Raw genomic sequence first — 24,731 nt, forward strand, 5'->3', positions numbered from 1 at the left:
AGCCCCCTATCACCCAGCTAGCAATGGCCGGGCGGAGCGCGCAGTTCGCTCAGCGAAAGAAGCCTTGGGCCGCATGGGCCAGGGCGACTGGCAAGAAAGAGTGGCGGCTTACCTCTTGAGCCAGCACTCCATACCCTGCCCAACGACGAATAAAAGTCCCGCAGAGCTCTTGATGGGTAGGAGATTGCGAACCTCCCTAGACAGGCTCCATCCACTCTACGCAGGGGATCTGCCGAGCAACCTGGGGGCCCTCCCTTCCCACGCGTTTAAGTTAGGGGATCCGGTATGGGCCCGCTCCTTTTCCGGGGATCCACGGTGGGTTCCCGCAACCATCACAGCTCTGACCGGCGCCTGTTCCTTCAGGGTCGGCCTGGCCGACGGAGCACAATGGAGGCGCCACGTGGACCAATTAAGGCGTCGCCTTCCCGCGGAAACAGACGGCCCGAGCCCTGCGCACACCCGCTCACACCAGGAGCCAACATCGTTGATTTTTTCCCCATCGGACCGTTTCCACCCGGGGAACGAGAGGCAAGCCGATGCGAACTTTCCGGACAGGCACGCCTCAACCGGCTACTCTTTTCCTCGAAGCCCTTATCGAGACTCTGAACCTACACCCCAACCAGACTGCACGGGACCGCAACCGGACACTCCGGTTGCCACGGAAACGCCACCCCAGACAGTTGGACATTGGACAGGGGACCCGGGGCCAGCTCTCTCCCGCGGGCCCGAACCACAGGTTCACCGCCCTACCACGGACACACCTCCGCCAGCGGGTTCCCCCCCGTCAACGACCGCCGGGGAGCCACGAAGGTCAGGGCGAGAACGCCACCGCCCCGCCTACCTACAAGACTATGTTTGCCCTTCCCCAAAGAACTCTTTGACTGGGGGGGGAGGGGTGTTGAATACTAGCGCGGGAAAACTAGCGCGCGAACAAAGGGCTCCTTCCTGATTGGTTCCCGGGCGGAGCCGGTTCAATCCTCGCCCTGATTGGCCGAGCTACTCGACGCCCCATTGGCTCCTCGTTCAAACCCGGGGGTATAAATGTAGGGCGCGAAACACGCCACGTTGAATCGCAGTTTACTATGAGCTGAATAAAGTCACTTTCCTCTTAACTCTTGTCGCGTCCTTCCCTTCGCTCCAAGCTACAAAACTTGGTTTTGACTTACCGTGTTTATATGAGGAAGAAGTAGTATTGTGTACCTCACAAAATATTTGTAAGAATGATACAAATTATGTAGTCTGTCTCAGCTTGATGACATCACAAGACCTGCAACATTGAGACTTGTCCCATATTCCTATGTATATTAACCCAGTAATTATAACCCAGTAATAATACGCTGTCTATATTAAGAATTTGAAAGTATCATTTCAAGGTTTTCCACATTTCATTTTTTTAAATTGAATAAATAAGAAAAGGTCTTATATTTATTTAATGTCACAACAACAACAAAACTTTAGCTATACAGAATTTAGAATGCAAAGTAAAACCAGACATCTCTGAAGTTAATCTTATATGCTAAGAAGACATCAAGAAAGTAGCAGCCTATTTTTCCCAGTTCAGAATAGCCTCAACTACAATTCTATAACTTACAGTGTACTGAAATCAGATGTATGTGTGTCCCATCCATCTTCTAAATGAAATGGCTGAACTTCAATTCTCCAATAAAGCAAAATCTATTTTAAGAAATAGGACACATTCACATAAAACATTTGTTATATGGAAATAAGAAAATACAAATGATGCTTACAGTTTCTCTTCAAATTAGGCTATGGCTCATTTGGAAGACAAAACAAATTCCATTTTATACCCGAAATGCCAAAAATACTTGGCAAAAAGCAGAGGTCATGTCTAATTCCTTTGCAAGACTGTCTAGGGGCAAGGATGAATATTTTTCCTGGATGGAGGTCATACTTAAAATCCCCCCCCAGATTCTGGGTAAAAAATAGATCATAGCCACCAAAGGGGATGAAGCCCAAACTATCCCCCCACTCTTTTTAGACAGTCTTTTTAAAAGAAAAAAAAGAAAAGAAAATGTGTGTGTTAGGTCCTCAATAGTAAAATACTTGTTTCCTACACAAATCAGAGAAATTGCCACATACAGCTACAAAGCCTCTCCATTTCTGATTTTCATATGTATACCATTTAGGAGGTTGCTGAAGTATAAATCTATGATTCCTTGGCTCTATTGTTTACTTTTTAAAACTGTCATGCATTCACATTACTTTCAAACGTATTTACAATTTCCAGTAAACCCTACAGTGGTTCATATTCGCATCATATTCATCTTTTGAATCTATCTGAGATGATCTGGTGTGCCAATCAACCTCACTTGTAATTCAAACATGTACTTGGGTGCATAGATCAGCAAAAGTTCTCCATGAGGGTCAGCAGGAGTTGGCTATTTTGAACAATGGTGCTGAACAAGCAACTTCTTGTTTTGCCTCCCTTTGCACATCTAAAACAGATTGTTAGCATGATAGGGTAAATAAAGGGAACAATATTTCTCCTTTTCATCCTTGTGTGTATTAAGTTAAATATGTATTATCTAAGTAAGGAAATTAATGTTATATATGTGAACTAGCATATTTATTCAAGAGCAATGCGCTATTGCATGGATTAATCTGTTTTGTATGGATTGCTATACTTTGATCTCCTACACCTGCTACATTATATTAACTCTACACAAGTATCCTCTTCAGGAGTGAAATGCTACCAGTTCGGACTGGTTCGCCCAAATCGGTAGTAAAAATGCTACTGGTTCACCTGAACCAGTAATAAAAAAAATGAAACCATTTCGGTTTTTCCAATGATCAACTATGACACATGATTTGTATTATCTAAATCACATGACACAGTAGATTCCCCACGCCCGTTTGCTTACCTTTGCAGGTGCACTTGGTAGCAGGCTCCACCCACTCGCCCAGACGTCATCATGTTCGTTTTTGATGCTCTGTGCATGCATGGCCCTGTGCATGTGCGGAGGTGGCATGTGTGAGCGAAGCCCGCGCTCACATTGCTACCGAACCAGTAACAAAGGTAAGTGGATTTCACCCCTGATCCTCCTCCAACATTCAACTTGGTTTATATAGTCACCTTGTATATTCCATTGTTGGAAATGCACATCCATTCTTTTACCAAATTTGCAACAGTGCATCTGTAAATCCAGCAATTTATACAGTGTTTCAAATAGTTTTAATGAAGTCTGTTAATAAATAGGGGAAACATGGGGCTGCTGTTGAAGAAGCCTGACTTCTGTATTAATGGAATAGCCATTAAGGTTTTAGGGAGGGAGGGAAGGAAAACTCCAGAAAGAATAAGAGTATGATAAGCATAAGAGAAAAAATAGGAAAGCAAATTATAGCATATAGATGGACAGCATAGAAAAGTACTAACATAGACACGCTTGAATCCAATTCCACAATTTAAAAAAACCAGTACAAAAATGTATTCTAAAATTTGCCTATGAAATATATGATGATACCTTTTACTTATTTTGATTGGTAAAGTACACTATAATCATAAAGCAAGCAGCTTCTTCTACAAATGATTTTCTGCCATATATTAATTTATCTACCATGGGGTAGACTTTACATGAAATACGATTTCCTCTTGAAATTTAATTATTCTTTTCAATAAACCAAGAAAAATAATTTAATAAGTAAAAAAAGTAAGTAAGAAAATTGCAGTGTCTAGTCCAAGTGGTTGCTAGGACTCAACGCTGACTCAGAAAAAAAAATCTTATATGCTTGTTAAATATTCAATATTATAGTCCCAAATAATTTGACTGTATAAGTTACTGAATGTGGATGCATTCACATAGAGAGGTCATAGATGGCAGGTGCAGCATCAAGATCCAAACCCCACCCTTTTTGTGCATGCATGCATGCAACATTAATGTATATACAAAATGATAGGTCTTGAATTACAATAGCAATAGCACTTAGACTTATCTACCGCTTCATAGTGCTTTACAGCCCTCTCTAAGCGGTTTTCAGAGTCAGCATATTGCCCCCAGCAATCTAGGTCCTTGTTTTACTGACCTCGGCTGAGTCAACCTTGAGCCAGTGAGAATTGAACTGCCGAACTGCTGGCAGCCGGCAATCAACAGAAGTGCACACCAAGCATCTCACAGATCTTGACTTTCCACAGGTGCTACTGCACAAAATTTCAGATGTTGCCAAGTCATGCAACCTTCCTCTTTTCAGGAAGTATATTGGCTAATCCTTAATGTTAATGATTAGCAGCCTTAAAAGAGTGATCTTTGGTGGCCTCTATTGCCTTTTCAACACCTTTGGGATTGGGGGTGGGAGGAAGATAGGTTTTAAAAGATATTCCTTCAATAAAAAATAGTAGCCATGTTGCATTTGGAACATTTCTGAAGTAAATAAAACCTTAATGAACACTTTGTAAAAGACTTTTGATGACATGGCTCTGCATCCTTGCTTGGGGCTCACAGGAGACAAGACATGGGGCTGTTAGCACCCCAAAAGCCCTTCTCTGCCTTTTAATTAATTTTTACTCTTAATTTGTAATCAATCATTGCCTTTTTACATTGTAAATTTCTACACTGTTTTTATATTTTCAAACTTTTATTTTTACATTGCCCAGAGTCCTTGGGCAGTTTAAAAAAATGGATAAGCAAATAAACAAACAAACATTTATCACAGAGTTACACATCAGGACATACCCTTCTATAGCAGCAATTGCATTGATCAGGATATCTCATCTAATACTATAGTAATAAAGGCAAAAAGAAGCAGTTTGAATATCTATTAGCAATAGCTCTTAGACTTATATACTGCTTTACAGTGCTTCGCAGCCCTCTCTAAGCAGTTTACAGAGTCAGCATATTGCCCCCAACAATCTGGGTCCTCATTTTACCCTGAGTCAATCTTGAGCCTTGAGGTGAGATTTGAACTGCCAAATTGCAGGCAGCAGGCAGGCAGCTGAAGTAGCCTGCAGTACTGCACTCTAAGCACTGCACCACCATGGCTCATTGTCTTATATGTAAGCAGCTTGTCCAATTTCAGAAAAAATACTTTTTATTAAATAAAGGTTGGTATATGGTGATGCTATATAATTTTAAATATCTCAAAATACAATGTCTCACTTTTTGAATACCCTGTGTCCCTGAAAATAAGCCATCCCCGTATAATAAGCCTAATCGGGCTTTTGAGTGCATGCATTAAAATAAGCCCTCTCCTGAAAATAAGCCCTCCCCTAAAATATTTAAACACATGTGTAGCCGGTCCCCGCCATTTCCTGAGTGGAGGGGGAACATGCTCCACGCGCCCCACATGCACCTGCCGTCCACGTAGAATCGCCTTGCGGAGGCCGCTATCACAAACCCTAGCTACCGCGCCCCTTCTCTTAGCCGCAAAAAGAGCGGCAGACCCAGCAACACTAGAGCTGGCAAGTGTGTGCCAGAAACAGACATAACTTCCTGCCCCCTCTGGATCAGCTGATCTATGGGCCGCAGGCCGAGATAAAGGACCTCCTGCACCTCAAAAATAATAAGACCTCCCCGAAAATAAGGCCAAGCACTTATTTTGAGGGTCAAAAGAAAATAAGACCCTATCTTATTTTCGGAGAAACACGGTACACTGTACTCTATTCAATTACAATTTTGCAGCCATTATTTTTTGTCACTGTTTTCATGAGGTTTGTAGGGACCAGAAGTTTGTAAACTACAGATCTTCCATTTGAGTTCTTAAAAGTTTTTTTCTCCTATACCTATCCTCTTGAAATAGGTCTATTTGCCTAAATACTTTTTTGTTGAAATATGTATCTCTATCTTACAAAAGGCAAGAAAAAAAGCAAGGCTGTATCTTTAAATAAAATGTTGCTTTTCTTGCACTTGCCAACAAATGCCTTTTACAAAAGTTCACAAGGGTTTTATTTACTTCAGAAACCCTTAAAATAGGAGGCGGTTGCTATGTTCATCGGAGGAACAGTTTTTAAATCCCCTGCAAAATGAAGGGTTTTTCAAAAGGCAAGGTTAGGGTTGCTGGAAATCACTCTTTCAGAACTTTAATCATTAATTTCAGGATTAGCAAGAAGACTTCCTGAGATTAGGGATGACTGCATTATTTCTAGAAGGATTCCTGTTCTGGTGCCATCTGTGCCATCTGGGGTTTGTTTGTTTACTTCGGTGATGTCACTGATCAAAACTACTGATAACAGTCTCATATACCCAGGCATACACTGCTATGAGTCATGAATTGAATAATACATTTTTATGATTGGATTCACAAACTGAACTTAAAATTGTATCCCTAAGCATGATTGATTGGATAAGCCACAATTAGCTAAACATTTTACAAATGGCAAATGCTAGATTCATACAACATACTAAGCCAAAACATAATGCACTAAAGAAGAGCTTAGCATAATAACTAAATTCAGCCAGTGTGTTATTATAAAAAAGCAAAAAGTATATAAAAATCCCAATAATCAGAAATATCATAAAGATTCTAAATTTAAAGTGCAAAATTGGGTTATTCATATGCAGGTATTCCTTGACTTATGGCTACAATGGAGCCCAAAATTTCTGTTGCTAAGCAAGACATGCCCCATTTTACAACCTGTTGGGCGTGCCTCCATCAATAACCAAGAAAGAAAACTCCCAACTCCATTGTTTATGGAATTAAAATACTTTTACTGGTTATGAAAAGACAGCAACAAAAGTAAAGCAAGTTCTGAGCCAGAAAGGCCTGAACAAGTACACATCAAATGATAACCCAGCCCTCTCCCTCCAATGACCCCACCCGAGTGTCTAATCTGCAACTCCCTTAAGTGTCATGTGGATTGCATCTCCAAAAGGCATCATCATGTTGGTATGCAGAACGGTTGACCTTGATCAGGTCCAAACACTGCCCATCAGCATGCGCAGAAGATGGTGAGAAGAAAACTCACTTTTCTGAATCACCTCCTGCACCATTTATTCCCATCCCAAATACCATGCCCCCACCCTCCCCGTTTCTATGGCAGCCGATAGCAAGTAATCGAAGCAGAGGCTGACACAACCTTTCTTGCCAGACATATTAAATGAATCACTGCAGTTGTTCAGTTAGTAACATGGTTATTAAGTAATTCCTCATTGACTTTGCTTCTCAGAAGGTCACCAAAGTAATCACATGACCTCTGGACACTACAATTGTTATAAATATGAGTCAGTTGCCAAGTATCAGAATTTTGATCATGTGACCATGAAGATATGACTGTTTTTCACATGATTGTTGCACAAGTCACTTTTTTCCATGCCATTGTAACTTAGAATGGTCACTAAACAAACGGTTGTAAATTGAGGACTACCTATACACAATATCTGTATTACTTTCCAGTAAATCTAATACTTTTTTTAAAAATGCAGTTGCACCATAAGGCCTATGAGACCAATATCACCGACTTTGTACATACTTTTTATATTATAAGGATTCAAACATTAATTATCTGAGGTAGATACAGGAAAACTGAGTTTCGCCTCCACTGAGAAGGTGGAAATCATACAGTTACACAATTTGCCACATCTACTAACTGAATATAAGCTTATACATAAATATACTCACACATGTGTAATTAATTAGCTGTGGAAAGAGTCAGTCACACAGTTATATTAGGCAACAGTGCTCAATCGTTGCTCTATGTTTTAAAAAAGTTATAAACCTAAATCATGATTGTGTCGTTTATCCTCCAGAGTTCAAAACCAAATGAGAATTCCAAGTAGAACTGTACCAAACTAGGGTGGCCTTGTTCCAGGGTGTTTGTGGTGCATGGTTTTAATGGCCTGGCCTGGCCAGGCTGCTGTTCTGCTGGCATGACTCAGCTTATGGAGTGAATAAATGAGGAAAACAGCTCACTTCTGGCCTTGGAGGGCAGCTGTACTGTCATGAGGCCTGATGAGCTGACCTCTCTGCTAGCCAGGGTTGCTGTGATGAGATGTTGAGATAACAGTCCTACTAGTACAGTCTGATAGGTAAATGTTAGGGACTGCAGCCCTTGGGGCACACCCACCTCTTCAGTTGCTGAGAGAGACCGGGGAGGGGGGGGGAGAAAGAGAGAGAGAGAGACGCGCACGCACGCACACACACACACACAGACACACACACACAAAGATGGAAGAGTAAAAGATTGTGCACCGAGTGAATGGAGCGGCTGCAGAGAAAGGTTGGAGAGACAAATTAAGTGTGCAGACCAGTTATCAGTTCCTGGTTGGGAAGAGAGAAGAAAGGTCCATGGAAAGGCTTTCCTAGAATAAGGGAAGGGAAGACCCAGAGGGACAACAACTCCACCCAAGAACGGGACAGAAGACATCTGCTGTCATCGGCAAAGCCTTGGTTTCTGGTCAGAAGACCCTTGAGACAGCTTCTTCCCCAATGGAGAAGCAGTAGCTGCTTGGCTGAGTGTTTCCAGGAAAAGATCAAGCTATGTTAAACACAATTCCAGTCCATTTCCTTCTTTTCACTTTTTCTTGTCAAGGAAAGGATGAAGGAGATGGAGAGAAATGGGGAGGAAGCAGGAGAGATAGAGACAAGTAGTGTCTTAAAGGGAGACATTAGTAGGAAACCTGAAATTGGGTAAACACCAGTATTGTGTTGTACAGTACCTATTGCAAATTCCTGTTGTAAATAATATCACTGTGTATGATAAAAAGTATAAAAGCCATCACTGTCTTGTTTTTCTTCAACTGCAGAGCAAATTACACCTCCAGTTCAAAAAGACCTCCACACTGTAACAATTCTTTCTGACATTTTCTGCTAAATCTTCATCAGGTCTTCCTCTGCTTTGGATAGTGCAGTGTTTTGAGATACACATCATTTTCCATGTGCTTAGTTCCAGGAATTCAGTGTACTGCCACACTAAGACATCTATAGCTAAATAGGTGATCCTTGACTTACAACAGTTCATTTAGTAACAGTTCAAATTTACAACCGCACTGAAAAGGGGACATGACCATTATTCAAACTTATGGCTATAGCACCATGGTCATGTGATTTACATTCAGATACTTGACAACTGGTTCATATATATGATGGTTGCAGTGTCCCAGGAACACGTGGCCATCTTTTGTGACCTTCTGACAAGCAAAGTCAATGGGGAAACCAGATTCACTTAACAACCATTTTTTAATTTAACTATTGCACAGTGATTCACTTAACAAATGTGGCAAGAAAAGTCAGAAATGGGACAAAACTCACTTAACACATTTAGTACTATAAATTCTGGGCTCAATTGTGGTTGTTAAGTCAAGGACTACCTATAATCTATTATTAGATCAAGATACTCAAATGATATATAAGAGGTGCTGTCATTCTAAGAGGAAAGTCTTCTTTAAACCTTCAGTTCAGTTATTGAGTAAAAGTACAGCATCATTTAAGTGATTTTTTTACAGATATATGAAGATTGCACTAGCCTGCATTTCTATAGCTCATACATCTCTTTTAAACCATTATAAACATACCAAGAGCAACTACCATTAACCTCAGGTCACACTAAAGCTGACTGTATACTAATGCATTATTTCTACTTTATAGCAGTTGGAATCTTACTTACTTGTAGCCACTTGGAACCAAGTAACAATGACCTCTGGATGGTCTGAAGAACATGTTGTATCTCATTATAATCTCAGTTTTAATTCTTTACCCAACATTAATTATTTTCTATTCTAAAACAATTTGTGTTGCTTGTCAGCAGAAAATTAATTTACCCATATTTGTGGCTTGCTTTACTTTCAATCTTCTTAATCTGTGAAAAAGCACTTTTTCTCAAAACAAACCTAGCTTATTTTGTCTTCTAGCTCTGAAGAATGCTAAATAATTGTGGTTTTTTTTAATTTGAAGAATTGTAGTACAGCAAAGTAGAATATGCTTGTTTCCCCTTCACACTGTGCATCTATAACAGTATAAATAATGAAATCAAGAGATCAAATTCATATTTGTTTCCTCAGCCCAAGTAAAATTGCCATCACAGGAAATTAAGAAGCCATGTTCCAGTCTTCAATCTATAGAATTTTCTATAGAATGGAATTTAAAGTAGCATTGGTATGATAATGGATGTTTCAGTTATTGCCATGATCTAAATTGCAGTGGGGGGGAGGTGTTTTGAGTTTTGTGAATTTTGTGAATCCTGTCAACTCAGGCTTATCCAACAAATTATAATGACAACAAACCATGGCTTGATAGATGTTGGGACTTGTTCAATTCTATTTTTACTGCCACAATTTTTTAGCATTGCTTGGAGAACCTTATTTCTCTTAGAATTTACAAACTACATAATCATCTGTTCAGCATGAGTGCCCAAAATATGGATTAGCACCAGGAGAATCCCCTTGATAATCTTTCATTAGATAGCAATCTTAATTCTAATGAGAATTAAGAATTAATGATAATCTAAGGCCTTGCAAACCTACATTTTAACATTGGGGGAGTAGATGAGTCCTGGTACAGATGGTATTACTTCAAATACCACAGAACTAAGCCTCAATTAGCAAATAAAAGTTTCAGCCAGGAAACATGGCAAGACTGCTTCATTCTTGTAACCAAAGGGAACTTATTTTTATACTCCTCAAGGTTTAATGTAAGCCAAGACTCAGGCATGGGATTATTTAATGGCAACACTTGGCTCTAAAATATGTAAAACAATACCAAACAAGGATATGCACAATACTTCACTCTTACTTCTGAAGGGGTATCCTCATTCCCCACCTAACTAGAATTAGTGTCATGCAGTCTCATGCCTTGGCATTATGCCAGTTTGGAAAATAAGTACTTGCCAATTTATTACAGTTTGTTGCTAATCTATTCCTAAGGGCATTAATAGTTCTTGTTTGTGGATCAAGATGGGAAAAGAATCAAATGCATTTTGAAAATGCCTAAGACATTCAAGTGTTGGAAAGATTCTTGTCCAACCTCCTGCATTGTATAGTCCAAGAAAAATGTACACTACATTGCCAAGGATTGAAGTGAGAGCTGTGCATTTTTCTGTGCAAGTTAAAGTCAGACTTTGTGGTTTAGTAAGATGACTTCCTAGGCTAAGAGGCCTAAACCAATGCAGATGCCTCCTCCACCCCCACAGAACCAGTCACAAGCTATTCTGAATGTGATACACTGCCTTGAAGAGGCATGCCAAGAAGAGAATGGTGACATAGACACTCAGCCTGGGATTGTTGGAGGAACACTGCCAACCTTCCCTCAGCTGACCACTCTTAAAGGAAAAACACATGCATTTCACTTAACTCTGCCAACACTCAGCTAACATTTATGGGCTTTGGCTTCCAATGGGTAAGAAATCTTACCTAACAGGCAGAGATTCCTTTCCCTGCCAAAGAATACAGGAGAGAAACAGCATTTGAATTGCATTTACAAATCTGCAAAGTAGGTGGCAGATTTAATCCCAATTCATTTCAGATCCAAGAAAATCGCACAAGGATAAACCAATCTTTGATTATGCTTGTGTTGTGAAACCAATTATGAAAATGTTTAAGTCTTGAGCAGTTCTAACATATAGAATGTTAAAGAGAAGCAGCTATATACAACAAATTTATCTCAGTTTTTGACATAGAAGTACTTTCTTGCTTCATTTCTGACGTAATTCCTAGCCATAGACGATGCCAGTTACAGTCATATACTGCCTCTAAAATAGAAAAATCAAACACCCCATGTGTACTAATAATCCTTTTTGTTCCCCATCTTTCTTTCACAGTCTCACCCAGTAGTTCAGAAAAGATATACATGAAAAGGGCAATGCTTGGCAGAAGTGAACATGCAATAGCCTGGCCATCTGAGGGGCTTTAAGAACAGATTATGGTGGCAACACAAGGAAGTTGTTTGTGTAGGAGAAAGAATTGCTGGTCTGTTTTTCTATTGCTGAAGAATTAAAAAGGCAGGGTCAGGCCACTGGTGGTAGGGTGGCCAACTCTTCTTATTCTTGGACAGCCTAGTTGTGCTTGCACAACATACATACTGTTATTAATCCAATTATCTGAGTTTGCATCACACACTGAACCTTCTGTTAGCCACAGCCTAAGTTTGTGTAACACATAAGTTAAAATGTGATTTGGTGAGTTGATGGTTCAGTGTGTTTTTATGAACATAGCCAGATGGCTGCACTGTACAGCATGTGTGACAAAATCTTTCATTTTCAGTTTCTCATTTTTCTAAATGTGCCAAATTCATTTTATGTGTGAGGTTTTTTTTTTCCAGTTTGTATGATGTCTGTGAATTTGTCAAGTTCGGTTTATCACACCTGATTTTTTTCTATAAAAAAAAAAGAATTTGTTCTGAAGTTTATATTTATTATTCTACATTGCCCCCAACTATGCATATTTCTGCCTGCAGAAATTGTACATTAGTAAAAATGCAAACAATTTCTCCTGTACTTATTTTGGATCATTGTTTTTTAAGATAAGTTCATTTTATATCAAACTTTTCTATTTCTTTTAAATTGGCAAAATCCTTCACAACATGGAAAAGTACACAGCTTGAAGAATTCATTTTATGAATTAGTACAACATATTCACTTTTTAAAAAAATAAATAAAACATGCAATTCCTCTTTCATGAATTTTTTCTTCAGCTTTTCCCCCATTCTGTGAAATCACCATGGCCTGCCAACCTTAGTGCTTTTAAAACTGCAAAAGCTAATCAAGCCATTTTCTCCCAATCAGTTAACATTCATAACTAGTTGTTTTAGCTCTTCATTTTTTATGTTACTTGGCGATGAAAGGGTCTAATTTTCACCTTCTGCCTTTTAACATGTATTGAATATGTAAAAACCATCAGGCTGAACCTTTTATGGCTTTCAGGTAATGAATGCTATCACAAATTAATAATTACAGGCCATGCTGCTGATGACAAATACAGCTATGGAGCTGGTTCAAAAAATTGTCAACTGTATTTAAATTTACATCTATATTTGCATTACTTTTATAATTTAGCTTTGTCTAAAACCTGGCTTCATGCACAGTGCAAATCCAGTATGTCCAGCACACTAAGTCCAAAGCAAACAAGTCCTATAATGGATTAATTTGCTACTGAATCTTCTGTCTCTTGTCATGTTAATGGATGGGTTGACATATTGTGCTAAGCCAAAATATGGTTTGTTTATAATTTGGGGAAATCAGTCAATCTTAGTTCAAATTATTTGCCCTTGAATTCATCCTTCTCTTACTCTGATATAATACAACCATTTTGGTTATTAGAAAATACTCTTGATTTCAATATAATCATTTTAGTTGTTGTTTAAGTAAAAAGACCTGAAAACAAGTTTTCCTGAAAATTTAGAAAAATAGAACTTGCTTCTAACTAAAACTGTTTTTGACTAAATATTATTAGCAAACATAAAGCCTGTCAGTTTCAATCGGCTATTTACCTTACAACAAAATAGCCATGGAAATGTTTCACTGGCTATGTTGATAGTCCTCGAAGGAAATAGTTGGCCACGGTAATTAATATTAGATCCATAGTCAAGACAATTTCTTTTAAAAATCCATATTGTACTTTTATTGCTTTTTACTACTTTGTCAGTTATCCTGAGAATATAATTTTATATTTGAATAATTTTATATTTGAAGCAAATAAATAAAAGCAAAGAAACATTAAACAATAGAAATGGTGGAAAATATTTGTAGCTCGGATGGTTGATGTTGGTTATAGTTTGTTCTCCAAGCTTGTTTAATTTTTGAACATTTTTTCATCAGGCTAGGTAGCATCATCAGCGGAACTTCAATTGAGGTATCTTGTTTCCATTTCCTCTGTTTTTATAGATCTTATGTGATCAGTTATGCAACTGCACACCACACATGCTAATTTGTCAAAGCCTGGTATTCAATAAACGGCTCTTTCAACAAATATATCAATCTGCAACCAGCCTACGAATCTGTAAGAAGTTGGATCAATTGAGCGACCAACCAACGATGGCATTGACCACCAGCTGACTCACATGACCTTCAGCCAGATGACCTCACACAGTGTGACCAGTCGGTCACATGACCAACTGACCCGGTGGTGGGTTCCTGATCCAGTTGCAACCAGTATGGTGCAACGGGGCTGGCGTCCACCACATGAATGCGTGCAGCACATGCACACATGCGTGCATACATCCTTACCTCCTGTGGGTGCCGTAAACTCTGTGCGCATGCACGGAAGCGCCAAAGAGCTCAAATACAAGTAAGGTGGGCGGGCCCTCCGGAGCACTGTACCAGAACGGTACCCAGTGCTCCCGGCAGGCACCAGTACGCCCATACCGGGGCATACTGCCTGCAACCCACCACTGAACTGACCACATAAGACCTATAAAAGCAGAAGAGAACTGAAACAAGCCATTTCAACCAAAGTTCCACTGATGATGTTACCTAGTCTGGTGATGAAATGTTTGGAAGCTAAATAACAAGCTCGGAGAACAAACTACCACAACTAATATTAAACATTAAAATTGTATTGTTAAAAATAAATCTTAATGATCTAAAGGGCTATGTTGCCATATCCTAGGAGATAGATAGTACTGCAAATGACTATCCAGGAAAATAAGAAACAAGATCACAGTATTAATGGGGAAAGATATACTAATGCTAATACCGGTAGTATTACCTTGTGTGAAATTCAGTGGAGATAAATACTTCAATCAATTTTTAACCAGTTTTTGAAGAGAGGGTTTAACTTTATCAATTAGCAGGGGACAATGGTTCTTTCCATACTTGCTATTATTCAAGGAGAGCTATGGAATTTAAGAATATAGCAATTTTAAACTGATTTGGTCTAGAAATTAGGGAGATTGTCCATAACATATGGGAGAAACTGGACTTTCCGGTTTTTCTTTGAAGACATTTCGTTTCAGAGCTGAAGAAGCTTCTTGGGTGAGAAGCGAAATGTCTTCAAAGAAAAACCAGAAAGTCCAGTTGCCTATTGCAAAAAAGGACCTTTGGCTCAACCATGACCTGGATGACTGAGAATCTCCATAGATGCCCCATATCTAGTTACACTGAAAAAAAGACATAAATAAGTATTTTTATGGCCAACTGTATGTAGAATTGGATCATGGTTCAATAGCTGAGATAATTTATTTCCAGTTCAGGTGGTCAATTTTGACTATTTTAAATTTTTTAGATTATGTACCGTGTTTCCCAAAAAATATGACATGTCCTGATAATAAGACCATACCACATTTTTCTGGTGGGCAAAAATATAATCCCCAGCAAATAAGCCCCCTGAACAACCCCCCAACTCTGACCAGGTAGCACCGCTCACCAACCTAGTGGTATCCCGAAGGTGCCAAGCTGCAGGAACCAAGGGGGCAAAGGTGATCGTGTTGCTTGGTGCCTTCGGGATACTGCTAGGTTGGTGAACAGCGCTGTGCCCAGCTGAAGAGGGGGGTTGCCGGGTGGCTGCTCTCTTGCGAGCGGGCTCCCAAAGAGCCGGGCACAGCAGCCACCTGGCAAACCCCCTTTCCAGCCAGGCACAGCGCCATTCACTGACCTAGGGATATCGCCAAGCTGCAGGAGTGCCTGTTTGCCGCTGCCCGGCTCTTGTGTCTTGGTACCTTCGAGATGCCAGTGAATGGCTCTCTGCATGAGAAGGGGGTTGTGCGAGCGGCTGTTCCGCTCCCACTTGTGCGACTCCCAGCCTCACGATGCCCTGGCCCAGCTCTCCCTGCAGAGCCAGGGCACCTCAGCTGCGGCCGCCGCCGCCACCATCCCAGCACGGCTTTTTCAGCTACTTCCAAACGGAGTCTTCCGGCAGTGGCCACTCTAGGCGTATGCTCTATGGTTGTGGGCTAGCTGTCAGCAGAGCGTACAACCATAGAGTGTACGCCCAGAGCGGCCACTGCCGGAAGACTCAGTTTGGAAGCTGCTGAAAAAGCCATGCTGGGATGGCGGCTGCGGCGGCTGCGGAGATGCCCTGGCTCTGCAGGGAGAGCTGGGCCAGGGCATCGTGAGACTGGGAGGCGCGCAAGTGGGAGCAGAACAGCCACTCATGCAACCCCCTTCTCCAGCCGTGCAGAGTGCCATTCACTGGCATTTTGAAGGCGCCAAGATGCAAGAGCCGGGCGGCAGCAAACAGGTGCTCACACGGCTTGGCGATACCCCTAGGTCAGTGAATGGTGCTGTGTCTGGCTGGAAAGGAGGTTTGCCATGCGGCTGCTCGTGAGCATGGTCGCCTCATGGCTGTTGTGTTGTGCTGCTGCAACAGCGCAGCACAGCTGTTCACCCCTGAGGCTGTGCCCGGCTCTTTGGGAGCCCACTCGCAAGAGAGCAGCTGCCCATCAACCCCAAAACTATAAACCCTCCCCTGATAATAAGTCCCAAGCCATATTTTGTGGGTCAAAAGAAAATAAGACCCTGTCTTATTTTCTGGGAAATACAGTAGCTTCTTGGAACTTGTGAGTGGGTTGATGTCCAATGGACAGATACTCTTATTCTTAGACTGCAATGGGGCAAAAAGATATTTTAAAGGGAAAGCAATAGCAATAGCAATAGCAGTAGACTTATATACCGCTTCATAGGCCTTTCAGGCCTCTCTAAGCGGTTTACAGAGAGTCAGCATATTGCCCCCAACAATCTGGGTCCTCATTTTACCCACCTCGGAAGAAGGATGGAAGGCTGAGTCAACCCTGAGCCGGTGAGATTTGAACCGCTGACCTGCTGATCTAGCAGTAGCCTGCAGTGCTGCATTTAACCACTGCGCCACCTTGGCTCTTAGATAGCTTCATGCCTTTTCAGCTCTACAAGAAGGGTTAGGATACAAATGGTGTGACAGATAAATACACCAACAAGTGTAGATGCAGATTGTAAAGATTAAATTACATTACATTTTTGCCTGAAGCATAGAAAAAAGGTTAGGAGGTTTTTGTGGCTACAGGACCTTAGACCCTTGAGAGGGGAATTATTTTGATTCCTTGTTCTCAGTATTTCTGAGCTAGTAGAAGGAAGATGATTGCAGATTATTGTACAAAGTGCTTTTAATGATTTGGGAGAGTGAATACTGGCAGTATAGATAGCTATAAGTGAGATACTTAAGGAAATTTTGCATGCCCATATCATCATGATTTTCAAGGAGAGTATACAAAATTTCTATTATGTGGCACTTTACATATAACAATAGCAATAGCAGACTTATATATCGCTTCATGGTGCTTTACAGCACTTTCTAAGCAATTTACAATTAGCATATTGCCCTCAACAATCTGGGTACTCATTTTACCGATCACAGAAGGATGGAAGGCTGAGTCAACCTTGAGCCACTGAGAATATATTTGAGGTTATTAATTGTTCCTTCCATTCAGTCATTCTGATTTTTGAAGACTACCTAGATTAGTCCCTGAAGTTTTTTAGGCAAGGTTTCCCCAAAAGTAATTTACCATTGACTCTTTTCTAAGGCTTGAGAAAAACTGATTGGCCCAAGATCATACAGCTGGCTTTGTGCCTAGGACAGGATTAGAAATTGCCCCCTTTTTTAGCCTGGTGCCTTAACCACTATATAACTAACCATTAACTCTCTTATTTTGGATTAGAATGATAGTAACTTGTTGTTACACATACTTGGTTCCCAAGAATACATCCAGAAAATACCAACTAACCATTTCTACCTCCACCCCATCCCACCCCATATTCTTATCTATTTTTGCATAAATTGCTTCATGGAATGTATTAAGTATTCATGCTTCACTCAACACAATAATAAGCAATACCTTCTGTTGTGGTTATTTTATCATATCTACTTGTCACTTTCCAGTGTTAGAGACTGCATGTGTCATTTTTAGCATTATGGAAGATGATGCCAAGCTGCAAATATGCAAACTGTAGTGAAGAAATATCGATGTGAAAAACAAAATATTTGAGATGCCAAAGGAATAATACAGAAAAATAAATAAGAAAGATTAGGTATCTTTAAACACTGAAAAAAATATGACCTAACTGGGGAAAAACAGTATACAACCATTTGGCATCAGGCAGAGGGTTAGATTCTTGAGAAATTGCATTTTTCAAATTATTTTTCATTTAAAAAGTCTAATCCTGAAAAAAAAAAGGATTTATAGTATAGAAAACATCTGGTGAGATATGCATGAGAAGGTGAGCTCAGACAGATGTCTAGAAATGCTAGAAGTGAATGTTTTCCCCTTTTTAGCAAAGCAAAACAAACAGCTAAGGCTGAAAAATCTGATTATAAATATTTTCATTTCATTAATAGTGCATTCTATGCATGCATAATAAGCAGCAAGTCTGACTAAATTCAAGAAAGCTTCATCTCCAAATATATGAACCTAAGATTGCAACTTTATGCAATTATTCAGCAGTCAGCCCCACTGGATGTGAATGCTTCTCATTTCTCAGCAGAATATATAGAATATCTTTGCATTGTAATTATATAAGTTTTAAACTGAAATTCTTTGCACTTTATATGGAATATTTGGAAAAAGTCATACTATATATTCATAATATTTTCAGTTTTGTGACTTCAAAATCGAAGTAGAATTTTAGACTTGTAGCCCATCCTTTCTTCTAAGACTGAATTCATAAAAAATACAGATGTGTTTACATAGTTTATGGGCCAAATTAGCGACTAAGTATCTGCAGATGTGAATGACACTTCATGGAATGACCCTGCAGAACATATTTATTTTATTTTCCTGAATTCAGGAAAATAAGAACTAAAATTATTTAATTTTCTTGAAGCTTTTTTGCTATCGGCACTACATTATTGTACAGCATATTAATGATACAATGTTATATTATGAATATTATAAATTAAAGAGGGGGTACCTTTTAAATTGATTCCGACTATGTACTGTTTTTAGAACTACCTGTTTTCTAAAGTCTCAAGTAATATAAATTAACCCATCCTCCATTTTTTTCCTTTGGGCAATGACTGATCTCACAACAATGTGATGAACAAATGTAATATTTATTTTTAATTTTTAATTTTGCATAAATACGTTGCAGATTTTCCACATTAAAATTGTTCAATATTGCATTAATAAAGAAATGTAATTTCTATTTTTATTTTGCTAAAATGCAGGGGACCTACAAACAAGCTCTGAGTCATGTAAATAAAAATCCTGAAGTATAATACAGCCCTTTCAAGTTGTGTCAACTGGCCAGAATACAGTTGTTTATTTGCTTGAAGACTTATGCATAATTTAGTTTAGTACAAAAATTTGTAGTAATATTAGAAGCAGCAGTAAGACTATATACAGACACACAGACAAACTTATATATATAGTTGTTAGCGTAATAACCATATTTTAAATTGATGTCTATGTATAACTATATGTATACATACATACATAAAATGCAGTTATTTTATCAATTTTTACAAACATTGTAATAGATCTTGAAGTTTACAATGCCCCAATGTTTATAGAAATATAGTGGTACTTGGATACTTAACTGCTTTGTAACTCATCAAATTTGTTACTCAACGCATTTTGATGTAAAAACTCTGTCCCGGTATTCGTTTGTTCAGCACTCACCGCACAAGCTAGAAATTGTTAGTGTCAGCTGCCTTGTGACTCACTACATTATTCCTTATGGAAAAAAATTGTTTACTACTCATCATTTTTGGTACTCATTGCACCTCCTGGAATCAATTAAGGATGAGTACCGAGGTACCACTCAAGATAAAATAACAGCATTTTAAGTGCATAATTAGATTTAATCAAAGTAGTAAAAGTTATACACTAATGTGACCGTTGGGTTAAACACTTCCTAGCTCAAGATCTTTAAGGTGCAGGTCACTACTAATTACGTTCCCAATCATATTGCCGGGAAAGAAAGTTATGCTGTTGTAGAGCAATGGTAGAATTGGATTTTTTATTTGAAAATAATAATTTATTTTTAAATTATTATATTATGCTACTGTACTGACAGAAGTGTACAATGTAGACCTTTCCTATTAAAGGTGTTGCCTCTTATAGATATAGTTGTTCTTTTAGTATCTGAACCTACTACAATTACTCCCATATATCTTGTGAACAGAAGCAGTAATCTAGATCTAGAGCAGCGGTGTCAAACTCGCAGCCCATGGGCCGGATGCATCACGTGCTGGGCCTGTCCCCTACCAGTTTAGCAAAGGGAGGGAAATCCCAATATGTTACATGATGCTGCCATGACAACGTGAGTTTGACACCCCTGATGTAGAGTAAATTAAAGAATGTAAACTTTAGGTTGGTTACTTCATTCTACGCTCTGTGTTCCATTTTAGCTTGCAGTATCTAAGTGACAATTATTTCTCTTGGTCAGGACTAGACTAAAAACTATAACTTGAACAATTTCTAATCAATTAAACAATCTCTAATCAATCAATTGCATGCATATATAGCACAACTGATATTGGATTAGGAAAAACAGTATTTTGCTTGGAAAATTAAGAAACCTTTTTAAAGAAAGTTTGTCATGAAAAGCTTTTATGAGTGTAAAGTAAATAAAACATGTACTCTAGTAACTTATTATTACTTCTGCCTTAAACTCACATTTTCCTTTGATCAGAACATTGTGGGTTTTTTTAATCTTATGCCCATTTGCCTAGGAGTAACCACATATTAGTTGCACTAGGACTAAAAATGTATATGCCAGTGGTTGGTTTCAAAAAATTTTGGAACCTACTCTGTGGGTGTGGCCTGCTTTTTGGGAGTGGCTTGCCAGCCATGTGACCGGGTGGGAGTGGCTTGCCAGCCATGTGACCGGGTGGGAGTAGCTTGCCGGTCATGTGACCGGGTGGTATTGGCTTGCCGGCCACATGACCAGGTGGGAGTGGTTTGACAGTCATGTGACTGGGTGGGAGTGGCCAAGACGATGTCACTAAATTCTTTGCCCCAATGGATGAACTACAATAAGATTAAAATAAGTACAAAAACAATAAAAGAGCTACTTACAGAAGGAAGATGACTGTTCTTGCCAGTCTTCAGTATCACTGACTCCAATGAATGGGCTGCACAAAGAAGAGACACAGAAATGAACTCTTTCATTGCCATCATTGGGATGAAACCAGCACACAAAACAATAAAGATAGCTACTTACAGAGGGAAGATTACTGCCTTGCTGGTCTTCTGCACCACCACCTCGCCACCTTGCTCCAATAACCTGCACAAAGGAGAAACACAGAAAGCAAGACTTTAATCGCATGCACTGCATTAGGATGAAACAAGCACAAAAAATAATAGAAAAGGAAAATTACTGTCCATTTTTATGTCTTCTGCACCACTACCTCACCACCTTGCTCCAATAACCTGCACAAAGGAGAGACACAGAAAGCAAGACTTTACTATCTCAAAGATGAACCCAGCACAGAGCACAACCAGCAATAAAGACAGCTACTTACAGAGGAAGGATCACTGATTTGCCGGTCTTCTGCACACCACTTAGTTCAGTCCAAGTAGCTATTCAGAAGTTAGTGGTTAGAAGCAATGGTAAAGCAAGATATGCAATTAAAACCAGAAATATTTTGTTGGCTATTTGAAAGGGAGTACAATATATATTTAATTTTACACATGTTAACAGCTGCTGGAATTGTGTTTGCACAACAGTGTAAAAACAGAGATATAAAAATGAATAAATATTACAATGTGCAGGAATAAATAAAATGACAAAATCAAGAAGGCTTTGAATACTTTTTCACATGGTATTTGTTTTAGCAATTACTTACTAACAGAAACAGAAATTAGAAATCCAAAAGTATGAAAGAAAACACCAATTATGTAAGGAAAGGTCACTAAAATGTAGAAGGAAATATTACTAGATCATTATTAATGCATAGATAACTGCGGGACATTACACACCCACATCCACACAAACTATGGCAGTGCCAGGAAAACACCAAAAAATAAGAATCCCCCCCAAAAAAGACTGCAAATTAAAACCAGTTTTTTTCCCTAACCCTAAGGACAGGAAAAACAAAGCCACTAGAATAAAAACCATCAAGGGATTGTGGGAAATTATAAAGGACAGTGCCAGGAAGCTCACAGAACCAGCAACAACCTCAGAATTACCTAAACAACGAGAGTGAAACACACTAAATATGGCGAAGCTGCCTTGCACCAACCTGGCCTGCCCATAGAAAAGCAGCCACTTTGAGACACATAAAACTGGGTCACTTACCAGCAGGCAGAATCAGCAGCTCTCCGATGCGATGGATGGATGCAGCAGGGAGCAGGCAGGCAGCGAGGCAGCAGAACAGGTAAGACTGGAGGGACAAGAGTTGTCGCTAAGCATGCCGCCTGGTAGGCTTAGCCATCCAGGCGAGGCTGGAGAGAGGGGCGGGGGGCTTTCGGCCACATGGCGTATGCCAGCCCACAGCTTCTGCTAGGGAAGGACTGAACTTAGGCCTTCCCTCACGAAAGCTAGGCTGCTGCCGCCCACCGCCGCTGCCACCCACACGCTTTCGTGAAAGCCACGAAAGCTAGCCCACAGCCGCCCACCCGCTTTCGCGAGCTGGCATAAGCTAGTCTCCCACCGTCCCCCCTGGCACTTAATTGCTTACCTGAGGAAAGCAGCAAGCTGCTGGAAGGCAAAGCGAAGGGAGGACTGATCATCAAGTTGTCAGCTCGGGAACGAGAAAGAGAGGAATGTTTGCCGTTGGCGCCACGCTTTTAAACGAGTCGCCTCCAGCCTGCTCACTGATTGGCTGGACTCCAATCAGTGAGCAGTGGGCTGGGCTAGCCTAGTTTACTTCGGACAGGCGGGGGAGCGAGCAAGCTGCGACCGGCGAGCGAACGACAGGGCCAGGGCAGGCATTCTGGAAGTTACTTCCGGGTCCACCAGTCAAACCTTCTCGCACCAGATCGTAAAGTTCACCAACTAGTTCGCCCAATCTGGTGCGAACTGGCAGAAACCTACCACTGGCATATACTACACACAAAGTAATCTAACTCTATATAACTCTTCTTCCTCTTCCTCTCCTTTTTTTTTTATAGTTACAACTCTCTAAACATCCCGAAAAAGATTTCCAATAGTAGAGACAAAACCAGTGTGCATGTAAATGGGTACTGCCACTGTCAGCACTAATTTTTATAGAAATATAGGGTAAGTTGAAGGAATAACCATGTTACAGAAAATAAAGTCCAAACTTCTGAACTTCAGAGAGACTCCTTTTTGTGGCATCTGCCTTCAGGTCTAAAAACAACTTTCTGGTGCCAACTCTCAAACTATTCCTCTAACGTTGCCTTTGTTGGAAGAAATGTAGCACTAACAACATTTCTGCCAAGTGAAAGAATGAAGCTTGTTTTGCTTTGTTTGTGCTAAAGCTACTTGCTTCCCATATGAAACCTCACTGGAAATGAGCCTGTCTCAAGAAATCTCTTTCTGGATTTCAGCTCATTCCTTTATTTTGGTTATGACTTACTAAAATACCAATTGCTCCTTTCTATAGGTGGGACTTTTCACTATAAACTTTCTTATGAGTTCCACTTCCTTGACTCATTATTTGACATCTTCTCATTGGGTATATCTATTGGTGGAATGATTAAAATAAAATAAAATTCAGTATTGTTTTAACCATTCTTCTCCTTACTTGAGGTGGAAACTGGCAAAATTCTTGTTATAGATGGAGAGAGAGGGAGGGGGGAGGAAGACATCAATGAAAGAAATACAGGCAGTACATTTGCCAGAAAAAGTTAGAAAAAGCTCAACATTTCACCATTCCACTGTTGAACTTGCAAAAAAAAGAGAAAGAAATCAAATATTTAATATCCAATATTTAATCTTTGACCTGGTGGTCCAAGTAATTTTAATCTTACAGTGTTTATCTGCTGGATACTTTCATGAAGCAAACATATTATATTTATTTCAAGATGGTCATTATGAATTGTGATAGCCCTTTAAGATAAAAACAAGTGTGTGTGTGTATGTGTGTATGTGTATGTGTGTGTATATATATATATAACAGCACAAATACAACACATATAACAGTATGTATGTATGTATGTATGTGTGTGTGTGTGTGTGTGTGTGTGTGTGTGTGTGTGTATATATATATATATATATATATATATATATATATATATATATATATATATATATATATATATATATAAAATGTGTGTGTGTGTGTGTTTTTATTTTTTATTTTTTATTTGTGCTGATAAATAAATAAAGGGAGACTAGTATAGATCTATTTCAAGCTATTTAGCTCTCATCAGCTAGCCATACCCTTACTGGGATTCGAACATGGCTAGCTGATGAGAGCTAAATAGCTTGAAATAGATCTATACTAGTCTCCCTTTATTTATTTATCAGCACAAATAAAAAAAACACAAAAAACACAAATATAACAAAGGCAACAGTAAACATATTGGGTTTCTGTCGTGATGGACTCTTGTGACGAGCCGATTGACAGATGATGGAAGCAGTTAGCATAATTGGGGTTTACCAGGGGTTGTGACTCTAAATATATTATATATGTGTGTGTGTGTGTGTGTGTGTGTGTGTGTGTGTGTTTTATTTGTGCTGATAAATAAATAAAGGGAGACTAGTATAGATCTATTTCAAGCTATTTAGCTCTCATCAGCTAGCCATACCCTTACTGGGAATCGAGCCTGTGCTGTATTGCCTCTAAGGCAGATGTGTTAACCATTGAGCCACAGAGCTCGACTCCTTATCTATCTATCTATCATCTATCTATCTATCTATCTATCTATCTATCTATCTATCTATCTATCTATCTATCTATCTATCTATCTATCAACACACACACACACACACATATATAAATAACAGTTTATTTATTTATCAGCACAAATACTAT

General features: G+C 39.5%; 1 protein-coding gene across 2 annotated transcripts in view; it reads right to left on the reverse strand.

Annotated features, from left to right (window-relative positions):
- Window positions 1–22,574, reverse strand: part of LSM6 (LSM6 homolog, U6 small nuclear RNA and mRNA degradation associated) — a 65,506-nt gene extending 42,932 nt beyond the window's left edge. Inside the window, exons 1-2 of one of the 2 annotated variants that reach the window (XM_087724338.1) lie at window positions 22,470–22,574; window positions 22,088–22,172 (exon numbers count right to left, since the gene is read on the reverse strand). The gene's annotated coding sequence lies outside the window, so the exon portion shown is untranslated. Of the gene's footprint in view, window positions 1–20,865; window positions 20,922–21,010; window positions 21,162–22,087; window positions 22,173–22,469 lie in introns of those variants that run through there. The other variant, XM_087724336.1, reaches the window with a different exon arrangement.
- Between the last annotated feature and the right edge of the window lie 2,157 nt (window positions 22,575–24,731).

Source organism: Thamnophis sirtalis, unplaced genomic scaffold (assembly GCF_051295495.1).
Source record: "Thamnophis sirtalis isolate CommonGarterSnake01/CBP01778 unplaced genomic scaffold, rThaSir2_p1.2 scaffold_10, whole genome shotgun sequence".
Taxonomy (NCBI): Eukaryota; Metazoa; Chordata; class Lepidosauria; order Squamata; family Natricidae; genus Thamnophis; species Thamnophis sirtalis.